The sequence below is a fragment of the Alligator sinensis genome, unplaced genomic scaffold (assembly GCF_000455745.1).
Source record: "Alligator sinensis unplaced genomic scaffold, ASM45574v1 scaffold140_1, whole genome shotgun sequence".
Taxonomy (NCBI): Eukaryota; Metazoa; Chordata; order Crocodylia; family Alligatoridae; genus Alligator; species Alligator sinensis.
This window is the reverse complement of record NW_005841836.1, coordinates 4,566,030-4,586,010: the sequence shown is the minus strand read 5'-3', so window position 1 is coordinate 4,586,010 and position 19,981 is coordinate 4,566,030. Positions and strand designations below refer to the sequence as shown.

The following is a 19,981-nucleotide window of genomic DNA, read 5'->3' as shown; positions in this document are numbered from 1 at the left end:
CTTTCCTGCCTATGCAGGGGGTCGGACTCGATGATCTATTGAGGTCCCTTCCTACCTTAACATCTATGAATCTATGAATCTGGGAATGCAGGGTAGCCAATGACACCCATGGAGACATGGGAACATCCCAAGAGAACACCCCATGCTCAGTGTACTTGAAAATCAGTCCCCTTACTGAAATGTCCAATACAAATGTAGTAGCCCTCTTTTTAAAGAATCTTGGCCATCAATTTTCAGCCTGTTCTAGACCTTGGGTCCAAGAGATAGAAGGGATTGTAACACATACAGGACATGTCAGTATGAAAAGCGATACTAAGAAAGAGGGATGGAGTCACAGCCCAGGTTAAATGTTGTAAATTCATCTTTTAGATTAGATATCCCAGAATATTTCAATGAATGGAAGATTAAACCTCCAACTTAAATTTACCACCAGAGATGAAGGTGGGATTTTGGTCATCAGATCCATTATTTCCAAGCAGCACATTCACTTGGTGATAGGTTTAAGGCTTCTGGTGCACATACCCACCCACTTTGATGACTTTCTCCCAAGCCAGCCACAGAGCCAGCCCTATTGTCATTCAGTCAGGGATCAACCACAACTGTCTGCTTAATCTCTGGCTATGCTCTCAGGAAGCATGTAAACATCACAGTACAATAGGAATATTTTGACAATGTTTCATCTTAATGAGCGTGGGTCAGAAGTTCAGTTGGTATTCATTAATTAGCTCCATTGACTTCCATTCATAGTGCTGGGAACTGTATTTTTAGGTAGCATAGTTTTTGAGACCAGAAGACTGAGAGCTACAGAACCCTGGTGGTAGTTAAGACTGATCATTGCATACCCAGTGGGCATGTCTACACATGCAATTAGTGCACATGAATAAACTCTGGAGCTTATTGCTCCAGAGTTTTTGCTCCCAGGTGCACTGCTTGAATATGCCCTCAGGAACAATTAACCCTGGAGTAATCAGCTCTGAAGTGTATTCATGTGCAGTATGTGGAGTCTGGTTGGAGCAGCCCCAGCTGGCAGAGGGACCAGGGGTGGGGAGGGGGGGGTGGGGGGGTATGGAGAGGAGCCTGCCAGGCTGGGACTGCTCCAGCTGGACTCAGTGGGCTCCTATACACATACAGGGAGCTGGCTCTGATGTGCTGGAAATCCAGTATATCAGAGCAGACACAATTAATTGAGTCTGCCTGGGGCATGGAAATTAATGTGCTCCAGCAGACTCTAGCATCGCATGTATCAGTGTCCACACGCTGAAAAATGGCAGCAGTGCTCTTTGAACTAAAGCTCATTCAATGAGCTTTAATTCAAAGTACCCTGCCATGATTTTTCAGTGTGGGGACACTAATACATGTGACACTAGGGTGCTGTTAATTAGTGTGGCTCTCTAATTAAAATGCCTCCCCATGCCTCCCAGAGCACATGTAAAAATGCCCAAAGTGTTGTGGAGGGGCTGGCTGAGGCATGAGGGTGCTTCAGTACAGGGCTAGCTGGCAGGCAGCCCCTGCACTAAAACAGCTGGATCAGCGTCTACACATGCGCTGCTGTGCACAAAAGAACTCTGCAGCAGGGTAGTACTTGTATTTACCAGTGCTACCCTGCTGCAGAGTTTATTAGTTTCCTGCACCTTAACAGGGGTGCACGTGTAAATGCTGAGATATTTATTACAGAGCTAATTAGTCAGCTCTGCAGTAAATATCTCATGTAGACGTGCCCAGGATCTCTTAAGCACCTAGGGGCATCGTAATACATGGACATCCTATGGAGCAACTAGCAATGAAAGAAAATAATCTGACTGAAGAAGTAATAACTATTAGATCTGAAAATATACATAAATATAGAAGACAACTGGAGAAGTTTAAAATTTGACTGTGAGAACACAGGCACTCAAAATGAAGCTTTATTTTTCATGATGCTTCTCATGAAGTAAAAACAGTTTTCAATTAACTCAGGTGGAGGAGGTTAAGTGTCAAATGGAATTGCAAAAATCTGAAGAATACTGCAGGCCACATGAAACACAAGAGAGATTTTTTTAGCACTCAAAAAAGGAAGTGAAGGGTGTACTCACTGTAACCCTGATAAGAAACCAGATGGTAATTAGAATTGTGAACAACAAACTCAGAAAGAGACTACACGAGTAAGTCAGTATTAACCCATCAAAAAGCCTCAAGGAATCCAATCCATTTCTAAACACTTGGAGGAGAAGAAGGTGATTAGGAACAGTTGCCATGTATCACCAAGGGCAAGTCATGCCTGACCAACCTGATTGTCTTCTATGATGAAATGACTGGCTCTATGGATGTGGGAAAAGCAGTGGACATGTTATACTTTGACTTTAGCAAGGCTTTTGGTAACGGTCTCCCACAACATTTTTGTCAGCAAGCTAAGGAAGAACGGGTTGGATGAATGGACTGTAAGGTGGATAGAAAACTGGATCGTGAGGCTTAGAGGGGAGTAATCAATGGCTCCACGTCTAGTTTGCAATCAGTATCAAGTGGAGTGACCCAGAGGTCGGTCCTGGAGCCAGTTTTGTTCAATATCTTCATCAATGACCTGGAAGATGGGATGGAGTGCACCCTCAGCAAGTTTGAGGATAATAGCAAGGTTGAGGGCATAGCAGATATGCTGGAGGGTAGGGCTAGGATTCAGAAAGACTTTTACAAATTGGAGGATTGGACCAAAATAAATCTCATGAGGTTTAATAAAGACAAGTGAAAATTCCTGCACTTTGGATGGAAAAATCCCAGGCACTAATACAAGCTGGGGACTGTCTGGCTAAGCAACAGCTCTGCAGAAAAGGACATGGGGGTTACAGAGGACAATAAGCTGAATTGGAGCCAAAGCATGCCCTTGTTTTAAAGAAGGCTAATGGTAGACTGCCTTCTTCAGGCTGTATAGTAGGCTGAAGGAATGGGGCTTGGAGAAGAGAAGACTGAAGGAGGATTTAATAGCAGTCTTTAACTACCTAAAGGGTGGCTCCAAAGAGGATGGGACTAGACTCTTCTCATCGATAGCATGTGACTGGAGAAGGAGCAATGGTTTCATGTTGCAGGAAGTGAAGTTGAGGTTGGGTATTAGGAAAAACTCTCTCACAAGGAGGGTAGTATAGCACTGGAACAGGCTATCCAGAGAGGTTTTAGGATCTCGATCCATGGAGGTTTTGAAGACACGGCTAGAAAAAGCCTTGGCTGGGATGGTATAGTTAGGAATGGTCCTCCCTTGAGCACGGGGTTAGACTAGATGATCTCCTGAGGTCCCTTCCAACCCTAATTTTCTATCCTTCTATGATATGACAAGCAAGAGAAATTGCCCAGTCCAGACTGTAGCTTAGGGACAGAACACACCAGTGATTCTCAACCAGGGTAATACAATATTGTGGGATACCTTGAGATCCTCTCAAGAGTGCCACAGGATCTCACACAATTTTAGCACTGTTAGGTGTGCAAATGTGATTCGTAAGATAAACCCAGAGATATGAAGTAGGAATCCATAGTGCCAAAAACATGCTAACTTGTTGGGTCTATCTGAGTTCTTTGCAACAGAAGAGTTGCTTCACCATTTTCTGTAGTCAAAAAAAGAATAAAAAATAACAGCTGACATTTTTTAAGTGGTGCCTAGAATCTAAAAAGGTTGAAAAGCACTGGGGTAGACACTGGTCTGACCGTACAGACATTAATAGAGACAGGTAGTTGGATGGGTTAGTCTTAGATTAGGCAGAAGACAAGGCAGTGTGACAGCTTATAAACTTATAATCCTGACATTCTGACTGGGCAGTGCTTGATAGCTGTACTGTACCAGCATTTCTGACTGCACAAGGTAACATTGCAGTGCAGAACTACACCCTAACATATCTTTATTATGGATGTCCTCAGACCAAACCAAAGACTTAAACATTTTATCTCATTTCTACAGAAATAAGGTTTGAAGAAATAAAAAAAAAAAAAGAAATTCCACATGCAGTGACAAACAAAGCAAGAATAGTTAACTAAACCATATTGAAGGCTCTTGATTTTATAGCACTAGTAAGGTACGTGACAAAGCATCACAATTCATTCAGAAAGGCATGAGCTACAGCCTACGTAGCATCTGACAAAGTAGTCTGTAGCCTATGAAAGCTCATGACTCTCTGAACGAGTTGGTCTGTAAGATGCCACATTGCCCTGCTTTCCATATAGATATGAGAGAGCATCAGAACTACCGCAAGAAAACAAACTAAGGCAGAAAGGCTGAACATCCAGTGATAATGACTCTCTGGGTGAAAAAAAGGTGATAAACTATGTGCTTTAGAATAATAGAAAATTAGGGCTGGAAGGGACCTCAGGGGGCCATCTAGTCCAACCCCCTACTCAAAGCAGAACCATCCCCAACTAGATCATCACAGCCAAAGCTTTGTCTAGCTGGGTCTTAAAAATCTCCAAGGATGGGGCTTCCACCACCTCTCTGGGTAACCTGTTCCAGTGTTTTACTACCCTCCTAGTGAGAAAATTCTTCCCAATATCTAACCTAAACTTCCCTTGCTGCAACTTGAGACCATTGCTCCGTGTTCTGTCGTCTGCCACCACTGTGAACAGTCTAACTCCATCCTCTTTGTAAGCCTGCTTTAGTTAGTTGAAGGCTGCTATTAAATCCCCTCTCAGTCTTCTCTTCTCTGGACTAAATAAGCCCAGTTCCCTCAGCCTCTCCTCAGAAGTTATGTGCCCCAGCCCCTTCACCATTTTCATTGCCCTCTGCGGGACTCTCTCCAATTTGTCCACATCTTTTCTGTAGTGGGGTGCCCAAATTTGAACACAGTACTCTGAATCTGACCTTACCAGTACCAAATAGAGGGGAATAATCACTTCCCTTGACTTGCTGGCAACACTCTTACCAGTGCAACCCAGTATGACATCCGCCTTCTTCAAAACAAAGGCACACTGTTGGCTCATGTTGAATTTAGTCCACTGTAAGCCCCAGGTGCTTCTCTGCAGAGCTACTGCAGAGCCAGTCGGTCCCTAGCCCGTACTGGTGCATGGGATTGTTCCGTCCTAAGTGCAGGACTTTGCATTGTCCTTATTGAACCTCATGAAATTTCTTTTGGTCCAATCCTCCAATTTGTCAAGGTCTCTGAATCCTAGCCTTACCCTCCAACATATCTACTACTCCTCCCAGCTTGCTGTCATCTGCAAACTTGCTGGGAGTGCCATCTTCCAGGTCATTGATGAAGATATTGAACAAAACTGGCCCCAGGAACAACCCCTGGGGCACACCAGTTGATACCAGCTGCCAGCTAGGCATCAAGACATCGATTACTACCCTCTGAGCCTGATGATCTATCCAGTTTTTATCCACCTTATAGTCCATTTATGCAGCCTGTACTTCCTTACCTTGCCTGTGAGAAAGCCTTGCTAAAATCAAGGTATACCATATCCACTGGTTTTCCTGCATCCACAGAGCCAGTCATCTCATCACAGAGGCAATCAGGTTGGTCAGGTATGACTTGCCCTTGATAAATCCATGCTGACTGTTCCTAATCATATTCTTCTTCTCCAAGTGCTTAGAAATGGATTCCTTGAGGATCTGCTCCATGATTTTTCCAGGGACTGAGGTGAGGCTGACTGGTCTGTAGTTCCCTGGATCCTTCTTTTTTCATTTCTTAAATATGGGCACTATGTTTGCCCTTTTCCAATCATCTGGGACCTCTCCTGATCTCCATGAATTTTCAAAGATGATGGCCAGTGGCTCTGCAGACACATTGGCCTACTCCTTCAACATGCTCAGGTATATCATGTCTGGCCCCATGAACTTGTACACATCCAGTTTTTTTTCTAAATAGTCCATAACCTGTTCTTTCACTACAGTCAGCTGCTCACTTTCTCCCCAAACTGCGCTGCCAGGTGCAGTAGTCTGGGAGCTGACCTTGCCTATGAAGACATGTGAAAAAGAGATTGAGTACTTAAGCCTTTTCTACATCCTCTGTCACTAAGTTACCTCCCTCATTCAGTAAGGAAACCACACTTTCCCTGATCTTTCTTTTGTTACTGACATACTTGTAGACACAGTTTTTGTTACCCTTCACATCCCTTGCAAGCTGCAACTCCAGCTGTGCTTTGGCCTTCCTGACTTCATCCCTGTATGGCTGAGCCATACTTTATACTCTTGCCTACTTGTTTGTCCAAGAAGTTGTTACCAGGAATGGTATTATTTAATACTTCAAGGGAATCCATAAGTAAGTCAGTAGCCAGGCAAAATTCCTGGCTTCCACTAAAGAGTTTATCTTCCGAAAAGGATTTTGCCAGCTCAGTGTAAATAAACTTGAAAAGATAACATAATAATAATACAAGGAAACATCAAAAAGGCATGTTCATTGGGACCAAAACAATTAAAGAAGAGTCTGAAGACATCTTCTAAGGAATTGGAAAACTTTTCAAGAGGTCTGTGCTATATGCATACCATGGGTGCATCCAGATGTGAATGGATGTTTGGTTCCCCGGGGACAAGTAGTGGCAGCACACCTGAGCCGCTGCTACTTGTCCCCAGGGAACATGTGTGCTTTGACACGCAGCAAGTTGCCCTCGGTGGGGTAGGGGAGGCTGGGGCCAGGACTGGGCTGGCCCCAGCAGCCTTACCTGGGGGCCTGGGGGCCTCCCGGGGCTGCAGCCATGGCAATTCTGCCACTTGGAGTCTGACTGGCAGTGGAGTGCGGCTGCAGGCAGCCCAGCTGCGCTTTTCGGCAGCACACACTGGCTGAGCATGCATTGCTCTGGGTTTTTTTCCACAGGTTTTTTTTGACCCCTGGCTAAATTTATATATACTAAATGGGTGGGAGGGGAGGTGGGCCTTACTCCCTGGGTGCAAACAGTTCTATTATTTATTAACTGTGTTAACTGACACTGGCCACAGGCCATTTATTACCATCACAAACAAGGGCTGGTAAATCCCCTATCCCAGCCACCAGATAGATATCATTTTGTTGTCAGTTACAAGTTTATAATACACATGCAAAGTATAAGACGTTAATAAGGAAAAGCCAACATGGATTTGTCAAGAGCAAGTCAACATGATTTCTTTCTAAGACAAGGGGATGAGGGAGAGCAATGGATGTGATTTCTTCAGCTGCAGCAAGGCTTTTGATATGGTCTCCCATACAACTTTCATAAATAAGAGCTTTCTAACTGCGATGCTGAACAAGCACTGGAATGGATTCCCTGGGAAATCTCCATCATTTCAAGTTTTTAAGAGCAAATTAGACAAACGCATATCTGAGATGATTTTGACCGAGATGCTCCTGCCTCAAGTCAGGGATTGGACTAGATGACCTCTTGAGGTTCCTGCCAGCATTATTTGTCTGCGATTCTATGACTGAGGATCACCTTCAACCAGACCAAGCCACATGCGCCGCTCACACTCATATATATTGTATCTTGTAGCCTGCACCACAGCTTTCCACACTTTGCTTTCTACATCCTTGAAGAGAGCCCTTGTCTCTCCTTCTAGGCTTGTCCCTTTACAGGCAGCAAAAGCAGGAAGTGGAATGTAGAAGGCCTGGAATCAAGGGCCAGAGACTTGTGGAATTGCTGTGATTAATTTTTTGTGGAAAAGGTCTGCACCGTGCACATAAGTTCCAGGCATGCTGCAGGGAGTACTAGGTGAGGAAAGAAGCTGAGGTTGACCTCAGAGCTGGAAACCCAGCAGAGCTGCAACGGTCAGACTGGACTGTTCATGGGCTCAAGGGCAGAGCAGAGATTAGATGATCAGTATATATGGGCTTGAGGAGGACCTAAAGGTTGACCCTAGCTCACTGTAGACATAGCTTCAGAGATGAATGGGCCCTTGTTACTGAGGTTGGTTTTTAGTGTTTGGCCATGTGTTTACTGAGTTTGGGCTGGGAAAGGAAGATGTATCTTTAAGTGACTAAGTTGTGGAAAGAGGAAATCTGCAGAGACCCTGTTCAGTTATGCAGTTGGAACTAGTTGCTGAAGAAAGAGCATGTCTAAAGAGAACACCTTGGGCACAGAATTATTCCTAAATGCTGAAACATGCATCTACCCAGGTTTGTGCCCCATTATGTGCAGGGCATGGCCAGATTTAAAAGGATATAGAGTTTAGGTTGCATTTGTATGCCTACCCAACATGTCCATACACCTCTGGGGGTGAACCCCCCACTAAGCTCATCTTGAATTTCCTTCTGAGGTAGATCCCTCAGGCCTCTGATGCACAACTAACTCTCAATGAGCTCCTTCTTGTCTTGTTCATTAGATACATTTCATTACACTCTGCTTCTGCCCAGCTTATTTTTTTTCAAATCAGGCCACTTCTTTTGCAACTATACATGGATTGAGGTGCCTGCCTTTAGGCCACCAAGTTTTAAGATTTCGGCTACAATTTTTTTTTCCCACTGCCTGTTGAGAGGGCTGGGGCCAGATTTTTTTCCCCATGTTTTTGAGCTGACTGTTGCCATCTGGTGGACAAAGAGTACGGTCAGACCTCAGGAAAATCTGCCAAAGAAATATTTGATGCTATCAAAACTGCAGCTCTCCTAGAAAGTTCAGAGGATGATTGTTATCTGTTATTGTTTTTGTTACACAGATGTATTTGTGGCACTTTGATTTTTCCTGAGCATTCAGCCATCATTCCTGTTAACTGATAAACTAATAGGCCAACGAATAATTCCACCTACTTGGCCCTTAGGTGGACACTAAAATGTAAAGGTCACTCTATAAACATTGGTAATTTTGTTAAGAGTGTGTACATTAATGTTTGGCATTCTCTTTTTCTGCAAGTAAACCCCAGGCAAAAAGATAACAGATGCCTAATTTCAAAGACTCATAAAATAATCATTTGGCACGCAATGGCATGAGTTGTAACATAGTTTAGAGAAGCCTCCTTTGAAACTGTCACACATGAAAAACTAAAGTAGAGACAGTTGTTTTATGGAAAGCAAGCCCATTTGAAGAAGATTTTTAGCCAGCTGTAAACTTCTGTGGAGCAAAAGGTCAAAATATATGCCTCCAAGGTTTTCTCCTGATAACTAGTGACTAACCCACTGTATTTTCTCTGAAAGGGTAGATAAGATGGGTAAAAAGGAAAGGCAATAGAATTATGTAGTTTAGGGATATATAATCGATATGACTACTACACACAAAAATAAGTTAGTTAATGCTGCTGTAAAGTCTAACACTCAAATGGAAATGCCAGGCTTAGTTTCCTGTGCAATAAGATGAAAGCACCAAAAAGCCCTGCTGAAGCAAGTGAGCTATACAGATGCTAGGAAAGTCGGGTCAAACTGATGCCATTTCTTTCTGGGCATGCACTGCGCTTGGTGCAGGGGCATGTCGAGCTGAAAGTAAAGCGCTAGGTTTCCACCCCCACATCTTTAAGCACTCCTTAATTACAGGGTAGTATATTATTTTGTCCACAGGGCCCCTGCCTCATTCAGTGCATTGGAAGGATGCTGCTCACTTAGTGAGCAGCTATCCAATACTTTCTTTAATCGTCATTATGCAATGTCTGCTCCCAGGCTTTTTCATTACTATGCTCCATTCAGACTCTGCTCTGAAGCCACAACTATTCAGTTCCTCACATGCTTTGCTATGGTATTCATTACTATATTATTAGAGTGCTGAACAAACATTAATGTAGCTTTACACCAGCCCATGTGCAGTAAGATGGTATTCTCCACAGTTTGCAGATAGACAATTAAGGTGTAGAGAACTAAAGAGTAACAAATATCCACTGATTCTGGATGTCCAGTGAGAGGTATACAACTTGTTTTTTCATAGTATGTAGTATTATACAAAACTTTACAGTTTCGAGCATAGCTCTTCTGACTGCTTAGAACTTCCATAAATCTCAAACCCTACTGTCTCAAGTTGGGCATCCAACAGGTGAGGACCACACAGTTGGCCTACAATCTCTTCAATGTTTCATTTAATTACCTTGCATAGCATCATTTTGGCAGAGACAGGGAGAGAAACCATTTCCCCAAGGCAGCATTCAAACACCTTAACCATGAGCCCATCCCTCCTGCATTCCCCTGCCTCATTCACTACATACTTTCCAACTTCTGCAACAAATGGGGTAGGAATCCCTCAGGTTATGGCCTCTTACACATGGGCAAAACATATTTTGCCTTAACTTTGTCCCCAGAAATGACTTCTGTCCTTGGAAATTCACTCTGTGGCAGACATCCAACCTAGAAAATTTCAACCCAAAGCACTAAAGCTGCAAAGTAACAAGTATTGAGAATGGGGTCTTACAGCAAGATATGTTGGGCATTCCTAAAAGATACTTCTGTCAGTCCTGCTTAGAATATTCATCGTGCACACACAGAACTATTCATGAAATGCCTATGTTGTTTGAAGGTTGGATCTGTCCTGTTTTACAACAAACTTCAGAGAATTTTAAGTTTTCAGATCCACCCATTTTAATTACACAAGACTTACTGATGGTCGCAAACTGCTGCATTCAATTGGTTTATAACTGTTTCCACTATATTCATGTCGGTGTCATCAAAGAGTAATTACATGCCAATCTGAATTTTTTTTTCATTTGCTTTTATGAGTTGTCAACCAACCTTTCTTTTCCCTTTTTTCCATTCAGCTGTGGTTATACAGTTTACCACATGCCTGCAGTGAGAAGTATGCTCTCATTTACATTCATGAAGTGGCATATATTATATTTGCATTGCAGGGCTATTATAATAAGCAAATAAAGTGCTTAACCATGTCATAAAATAAACCAAGAGTAAATAAATTAAACTGAAATAAAGATAATGTAAATAGTAGTACATATCCTTCATATTTAAACAGTTTTGTGTTCATCAGTATCTGTTCTACTAAATTAGATGCCTCATTTCCTAGAGAGTTATCCTGTTTAATTCACCTTATTAGATACTATAAATGGAATCCATTTTAGAGTCAGGGGCAAGCAAATACCAACTACTGCTGATCTATTAGTAAACAGTGAACTTAGCAGCTTACGTGGATAGAAGCCAAGAAATACAGGAATTGCCTGTCTGAATCAGGCCCGAGGTCCTTTAAGCCTAGTTCCTATCACTTGACAGCATCCAGCACCAGCTGTTTCACAGGAAGGTCACACATTTAGGCAATCCTGGCATCCTTTTTATATATTTCTTGGGCTGAAGATGTTAAGAGTTGCTCCAGGAAATTTCAGGTGGCATTGCCCCAGTAAAGTTCAGTTGTGACACTCTATTTAGGTTGTAAGTGATAGAAAGAGTTTAATTGTAACTGTCCCATCCCCTTTTGGAATCTCCTGAAAAAACTATTGATAGAATAGATGGAATGATAAATAATACCAACAGATACCAATGTTGCCATTAATCCTTAAATTCTATTTCTATCCTTAAATGTTACAAGACTCATGCTTGGTATGTTTAAATTAGTTAAAGCTGTTCAGAACAAGGATTGCATTTTCTACTGAAAGTTTCAACAAAGACAAGTAAAAAACCCCTTATTTTCACCTAAATTTCTAGTGGACATCTCTTTGGCTTGCTCAAAACTCTAACTTTATGGCCAAAAAGAAGTTCCAGTGGAAAATTTTATAAGACCATCCAGCCCCCTATTTCTATTTAGTATTTCTCTTAAATCTGTTATTCAATAAGGAGAGAGTTACCACTACATTCAAAGTTTAAATTAAAAGTGATAAGATAAATTAAAGAAGCCTGTTTTTCACAGAAGAGATGAGCAGTTAAGAAATCAGGACCCTTTAAGCTACCTCAGTTTGGGCACCCAAATCTAGAGACAGTTAAAATTATTAGTTACAATTGAAAAAGTTGACCAAATTTCTTACTACACTGGAGGATTAATATGTTCATTGCAGGGGAAATAAATGTACATAATCAAACCTGAAAGCACAAGGGACTTGGCTGGCTTGGAGATCCCAGCAGGGGAATGGAAGGAATCAAGTTTTGAGATGAACGTGTTCAGGCTGATGAATCTTTCATCAAAACTTAGAGAAGCAGCTTTTGGCTGTTTGCTCAGACACACGTTGTTCCAAGGCTGAGGAGTTCAGTGGTTTCGTAACAAATTTCATTACAATTGCTCATGCAACAGGTCTTTGAGGCTGAAGCAAAAACTTTGCAAAGCTTTATTCAGTGCACAGGGACAAAACACACACATCACTGTTTTGGTTTTTTTTCATTGCATTTCATCTGAATGAATCTAAAACACCACCAACAAAAAAACCAAATCCTGGTGTGAACCAGCACCAGCTAGATTCTCAACAATTCAGAAATTAACATATCCCACAGTGTCACTGAGGTTTGGGAGTTTGCTCTGGCTACCTGTAACCTTTCATTGTTCCCACCCCCCTCATTCTTTCTTGCTTTGCTATGTATGTTAATTTGGGGAAAATCATAGCCTTGGGCAACACACCTGACTGCTTCCCACCCCAAAATCATTTACCATTTAATGCACGGTTACATTCATTCTTCTGCCTTTATAGTTCCCTAATGAGCTTGAACTGCAATTAACAAAATGATTGTGTTCAATTTAGTGCCGTGCACCTGCAAATACCAAGATCTGAAGTAATATTTAAGGCACAAAAATGCAGTCTATTTCACCCCTATTTCTACACAAATTTGATCCCCTGGTATGAGGCTGAATTTTAATGGCTGCATTTTGGTTTTTCAAATATGAATGGCCAAAGATATCCTGATGCCACTTGAACATCGGTGTAACACTTGAGAACAGGAATACAACCTATTCCTTTTACTTTTTTTCTATCACAGTCATTAGCCATTCTAGAGTTAATGGATTCTTGTTGTAGAGTAAGTTAGAAGTTAGCATGATAGTCTTTTTTTTCCAGATGAAGCTCTTTTAAACCCCCTGTAGGAAATCATCTGTCTGAAGCTTAAGGGGGAAAATATCCACCAGAAATAATATAGGCAGCAACTAAACTTTGCTTCATAACACTGATTTTGGCTGCAGTGTTCTAATGAATTAACTTGACTCTTTAATCTGCATAATACAGCTGACTTCCTGTCTATATATTTGGTGGCTGCAAAAATATCTTAAGTTTGTGCTTTCTATCTTTTTGTAATAGTTAACTGTAGAGCAAAACAACAATAACTTAAACTATAGCAATAAGAACACAAGGGCTCATGCTATCCCAATCTATCATTCTTCCTTAATTCCTTTTCAATATGAAATATGCTCTTTAAGAGATGATTCCAGTCAGTAAATGGACATAACTCTTGGACATGGGAGAACAGCCCCACTGTGAGTTTATAGGTAGGGCTACTACATTTTTGTAAGTACAGTTAGAACTTTTATTTCATAAATGCAGTAATCACACATGATTCACTTTGCAGACTACCCAGACTAGAACTGCTGCTACCATTGCAATGCCTGTGGAGGACGTGCAGCTATCCCAGGCTCCATGGAAGAAGAAAAGCTTCTTCTCTCAAAAGGGCGATTTGCCTGACTGAAGGTCTCACCTAAAGCTGATTTTTGGACTGGGATGAGGTACACAGACCCATCAGGAGCTGGTTAGGAAAAAGTTAAATTATCTTTCTGAGTGACACAAACAATGCCACTTTCACCAGTAATTGTTAGGATAGTGGGCTGGGTTACATATGGATGAAGTAACAATCCCCCCATTGCACATTGGGCCTAATGAAAAACCTATGGACATCATTGGGAATCACCACATAGATTCCAAAGCCAGCTGCCCAAAGCTACCTTTTTAGTGATAAGCCTAGAAGCAGACAGCCCTTTGAAAGTCAAGGCAAGTTCTAAGTCCGACTCCTTCAACTGCATTGAAAGCACTAGGGTAACTGAAGGGGGAACTACTAGTACCATTGCAATGCCTGTGGAGGAACTGCAACTAGCCTGGATAGCTTTTTCACTCAAGAGGGCAATTTGCCTATCTGATGAAGAACTGAGCTGTGAGTTTAAACAGGAGACTGTGGGAGTAGCTTGTGAGGAGTGAGCACCCAAAAACCTAACTACGTCAGTCAGTTGGACTGACTTCATCTGGCTTGTCCAAGCAGGTAGTCACTGTGACTACCCAATCCTGAGCCTTTCATAAGTAGGCAGCTTTGCCTCATCCACCTGCTGGCAATTGGAAACAATGTTCAGTGCTTCTGCCAGTCATCAAGCAATCAGGACAACCTGGATATCTGCCAGTTGTCCACCTTCCTCCTGTGTATCTGAAGTTGTCATCATCTCCTTCCAAACCACCTGCATTGGTTCTGAGCACCGCATAATTTGTATAGTATTTATCTGCAAAACAGTTTGGCAGGGAAGGAAATGCTTTTTGACCCAATTTTACATAGCAAATCACAGGGCACCAAGGGCCAGATTTTTAAAGCACTTAAGCACCTAATGTTGTATTTATGCTTCATGGGATCCACATTTCTAGATGCCTGAATGCCTTTAAAAGTCTGCCCCTCAGTGACCCAAGGCCATGCGGAAAGCCCACAGCCAAGAAGAGAATTAAACCCAGGGTTCCCACATTAGCCTGCCAACCAATTAATTCTCTTTTAGCACTTACTTAAATGAAGTAAAGCAAGTGAGCTATGGAAGAGCTGTCTCCCTGTGTAAACCTGAACCATCCTGATTGGCACCTCCATCACAGAGCTTGCCTGCCAGCCAGGGAAAGGATGGGCATTATTAGTCTGATGAACCCTCCATTCTCTGAACCTACACGTAATATCTCCCCCTTTGCCACTGACTCCCAAGTACTATGTTTGCTCTGGGAACTGTGTCCCCCTTGCATACATATATGGCTGCCAGCTCAAGCAATCAGTAGTAACAAACAGGCACATTTTGCATTTAATATCAAGCCCTGGAAGAGGGGGTGGGTGAGTGGGTGGTCATGCATCCTTCCTCCCTTTCTACCTCCCACCCCCAGCAATACAACCATGTAGCAGTGATTACTCTAGCCTGAAGCCATACAATATAGGGACTAGACATGGGGGAATGGTGGACTCTCTGCCCCCACCCCGCACCCACCCACCCACATACATATTCAAGTAGCTGATTATGATAACCAATTAGAAGCTGCAGATTGCTCATCAACCCTAAAAATCGCATCTCTTCAATTCATGGCCCAATTGACCCAAATAAATTAACTGGCCCACTGTTGCTAAGATTAGTTCAGCAATGTTGGGGATTATTTTGTAAAGTGTTCCACAAACAACACTGTGAAGTTTTTCATCACATACCTCATAATATTTAGTGGGAAGCTTTTTTTCAAGCTCCATCTCAAAGTCATGTGATTGTTAGAATTTCAACTTGCATGTTTTAAAGTATGTTTCTAGACTTCCTGGCTGCAAAGAAAAGTTTGAAATGTGATCTTTATAGGTCCAAAAACCAAAAATAGAGTAAAAAGAATCCAATTTATCCTTTTGTTTCAGAACTTGGCAGTTTTAGGCCATCGCATGTCATAATATCTTTGCAGGGGTCAGGATCATGAATTTTGAACGTGTGGGGTTAGTAATAAGGCTAATGCAGATAAAACCCTAAAGTTCTGCAAATCTTGCTAGCTGCAGTGAATGGGGGTTTCAATAAACTTTTTCTACACTTCAGGTTTGGGTAAGTTCACAGTCCCTCTTCTCACTTAGAGTGTTGGTGGTGTTAGGGTTGAAGCCATGCAAAGGTGCCAAGTTTCACACTGTTTTTCACATGAAACCATAAATCCCTTCCCAGAACCCTAGGGGCATAGTGGGGAGGTGTTCTGAAGGTTCATGAACTTAGCTAAACTTACACAGATATTAGTGCTTGTAACAAGATGGGAAATGAGGCAGGACAGTTTGTGATTCTGTTACAAACATTTTTCACAGGCCTGGACCCCACTGGAAGTAGTCAGAGTATGTAAAGTTAAGCATAAGTTTTTGCAGGTTTGGGACTCAGACACAAATTTATCACCATTTTCGTACAACCACTTTTACTTGTTTTTATTTTCCCCTGTAAAGGACAGATAAATACATTAATAAGCCTCTTATGGAAAATTAAGAGGTCAATGTTATTTAGTGGATATCCCTGGAAACAAGAGAAAAAAAAATCATAAATATTATTTGAGTGCAAGTGTTTAGACATACAAGTCTCTTTTTTTTTTTTTTAAGATGCCCTTTATTTTTAAATCATATATTTGCCAGACAGAGGCAAAACAACCAAGTTTAGCAGGGTGAAAATGTATGCAAATATATTTTTAACCAGTTAATAGAAATTCTTCCAAAATATTTTTTGGAACACTTCTACATATACACAGTGTAGAGGAACTGTGTTTCAATAACTGACTTACCTTTTTAGAAAAAAAGTTTAACCTAGCAAAGTACTGTGTTATAAAATAATAGAAACCCCCCTGACTCCATTTCAAAATTCATTTGTTACACATAGCACATATACTGGGCAGAAAACATCTAGAAAGAAAAGATAAATGAACTGATCATAAGACAACTTAAGAGGCAAAATGTAATATCAGTGACGTTCGACATACCGGGGCTTCCCATGCAAAATTCCAAATATGGGATGGAGATTCAAGGATCTGCTCTGTGGTCACCACTCTGTAAATAAATGTGTTAACAAATTAGTAAAGCACCTCATTCGCAGCTAGCTTGAAAACCTACAAGTATATTTTAAGAGGCAGTTGCAATATTTTTGTTCATGTTAAACAGTAAATCAATCCCACAAAGAAGGATGTTAGTATCTGCTCCTTTTGGTTTGCAAATGAATTGTGCAATAGGCCAATACTCACTGGGGTGAAAACAGGCTCTGGTTGGGTTTTCTAGGTGCTACTGGCCACTTTTACACAAGACACTGACTGCACAGTAGCTCATTACTACTGTACAGTAGCATTGCATGGCACAAAGCATGACATGACACTACTAAACAGTAGTAATGAGCTACTACGCAGTCAGTGTCACCAAAAAGCCATACGGGGAGACTATTGCACAGTAACGATGGTTAAATGACTGCGCAGTAGCAACTGTGCAGTCAGCACCTCATATAGACATGTCCACTGTCATAGAAATAATTATGATAATAACCAGGATCAGATCTATTAAGAAGAGGTAATACAAACAACACAAGCATGAATAATGCCCTTTATAGGGCTTTTTATCCACAGACTTCAAAGGCCTTTATACTGGAGGCAATTAGCATTATCTTCACTTTATAGAGACACTGAGGCACAGAGAGATGAAGCAGTTTGACCAAGATTATCTTAAATGCCAGTGGCAGAGCCAGAAAGAGAATTCAGGTCCCCTCTTTCCCAATCCACTGCCGTTTCCAGCAGGACAAGCGATCTTCAAAACATTTTTTGACCAAAGTCCTATTAGAAACAGGAAACATGTATGGAACCTGACAGAAATCTATTCAACCCTGAATGATACCATGAATGATACCTGAATGAGCTTATACCAAAATATAACATGTAAAAATGGTTATCAATAACACCTGGCTGCCATGTACAGAACCAGCATGGCTCAGAACAACAAGAAAAAAAAAATCATATTTTTTGAGAATTTTTTGTTTTTAATTGTGTGTGTATGTGTATGTGGGTAAGACCACTTACTAATGGAATGTTAAGATTGTGAATTAAACCCACAAAAGTCAGAGAACGCAGGAATTAAGGCTCCCTTGGCTCTTTTAACCCTTCCTCTTGCCAGCCTGCATTATAGCCTTTCATTACATGATCACATAACGTGAGGCAGCAGGACGTACCGTAGTTTAGATGATGTTGAAGGGGGTGTATGGCTTGTTAGGAAGCAAGGCTAAATAAATTGACACGTTAATAACTAGTCATTTCATCTTGTAAAAGTTTAATGTTCACTGTAAAAAATGGCAGGACATTGTTATGTAACTAAATTAAATATATATGAAATGAGCCATTCCCCCCATAAATATTTTGTTTACAGTGCATTTGCAGGGGGGGAGTTATCTCCCTGTGGGCCCAATCTTGTACGCTAAGGTTTTGTTCTTCTGTGTAAACAAATTCTCACTGAAAAAAAGGCCTGACCTTATTTTGCAGCCCATATCTAAATCATGGCTATATACATGGGCTCTTTGCCTGCAAGGCCAAATAACTTCTGCACTCACCAAATTCAGTGTAAACTGAGTGTCTACTGTGCTTTTGTAGACAACAGTAGTAACTGTCATAACCACAGTTATTAATGAGCATATTGTCTTAATGTGAGGTAGGTATTATTCTCCCAATTTTATAGATGGGGAACTGAGGCACAGAGAGATTAAAGCTGAGAGTTTCAAAGCTTCCCACTTAATTATAATGACTGGGAATGGGGCACTCACATTGTTTCTTGGCCTTTGATGTCTCAGCCTAATTACCTTGCCCAAAGTCACACAAAGAGCCTGTGGCTGACCCACAACTTGAACCCAGGTTCCCGAAGTGCCAGTGCAGTGCTTTAATCACAAACACATCCTTTCTTTCCAGCTTAATACTAACCAGAACTGCTCATCCAAACTGGTAACCAAGGGCTGGCAGCTGTTATACTGCCTCCTAGTAGAACTGGGCAAGTACATGGTGCTCTACAAGAACATTTGAAACAAGAATTAAAAGCATTTTGCATAGGCTATCTTTTTCCAGGCTGGCCTTCCCTATCCTTATATACAATTATGGCACATTTTATATTTTATTTCAGAAAACTCCAAAGCTAGGCTGCTATATGGAGCTGGAACAAATCTCATCAGCTGTTCCTCAGGTCAATGTATCAGCTTTGAGAAAGAGAAACAGCATTTCAGAGGCAAGAATTTCAACCGTAGCTAGTGAATATGCATGTCTTAAGAGTGGTAGTGACGGATGTATCCCTAAAACAACCTTCCACCTCAATTCCAGGCTTGAAGCCTGCAGCAGCGGGGCGAGTAGGCAGGTCATGTTTTTAAGCAGCAGTACTGAGTAGTATACAACCAACGTAACCATGTCTTAAGGGCTTCTAAATGATTATTTTCTCTGGGCCCACAGGCTTCTGTGATTCAGCCCACCTTACCATCTTGTACTAGCTTGAATGACCCTGCTTCAGCATCTTAAAGACAGAGCACTTTCCAGATGAGATTCAGGTACTAGAGACCCACACAAGTGGTCACCCATCTCTAGGGAATGCCCCGTGTCTTCATAAATATCAGTTATATTCAGTTGCTTACCTTCAGCAACTGGTATCAATGAAATGTTCTAAGTAAAAAAGCAGCTCAGAACAATCCTCCTCAGTTGCATAAACACTAGCCAACAATTTAGGAGGCAGGAGGGAAACAAGAGAGAGTACTTATCAAGCAAATCAGTGAGCTGTGAGAAAAAGAGCTGAAGAAGCCAGGAAGAAGCCTGCATTAGAGAAAGCAGGATGTATGAGAGATGAGGGATCTAAAAAAAGAGGACAAAACAGCTTAAAGAAACTGAGGCAACGCCTACCTAGTAAACTTACTGTGCTCAACATCATCACCCTTAAGCATACAGCACTGCTCTATATAGCCTCCATCCTAAAATACTGTAGCAGCAGTGTAGCCACATCTCTGCAGCACTGCAGATGGGCTAATTGGCCTTGCCCTTAAGCAGGGCTAATCAGCTGACCCAAAGCATCACATAGTCATACCTAATGCACTGTTTCCAGTTTAGGAGGTTGACCATGCAGAGCAGTGCAATGTGCTTGAAGGTAAAGCTGTCAAGCCTTTTAGTTGACAATGTAGATGTGGTCAGCAAGCAGTGGGCAAGAAGAGTGCAGAGTAGATATTCAGGAAAAATGGTATATCAGGCCACTGGTCAACAAGCCTAGCAAGGAAGAAGGGGAATGATGTTGGCAGCCTGTCCTTGCTGGGACCAAGGCCCAACTACTGAGATCATTCTGCAGTATGGGAAAAAAAAGTTGTCATTCAGTCTGAAAATACTAGGCTGAATAACAAGGAAAAGTGAGTGAGGCTGGGACCCTGCACCCTGCCCAGCTCTGGTGTGGTTCTGTTGCAGGTGATGGAGCAGGGCATCAGAACACAGGACTGACCCAACTTTTTCCCCAAGAAGACAGTTCTCTTC

General features: G+C 41.8%; 1 long non-coding RNA gene across 1 annotated transcript in view; it reads right to left on the bottom strand.

Annotated features, from left to right (window-relative positions):
• LOC102378413 overlaps positions 1-19,348 on the bottom strand; it is a 34,525-nt gene extending 15,177 nt beyond the window's left edge. The window contains exons 1-2 of the long non-coding RNA XR_322850.3: positions 19,105-19,348; positions 16,445-16,511 (exon numbers count right to left, since the gene is read on the bottom strand). This is a non-coding gene — a long non-coding RNA (uncharacterized LOC102378413). The remainder of the gene's footprint in view (positions 1-16,444; positions 16,512-19,104) is intronic.
• Positions 19,349-19,981: the final 633 nt, after the last annotated feature.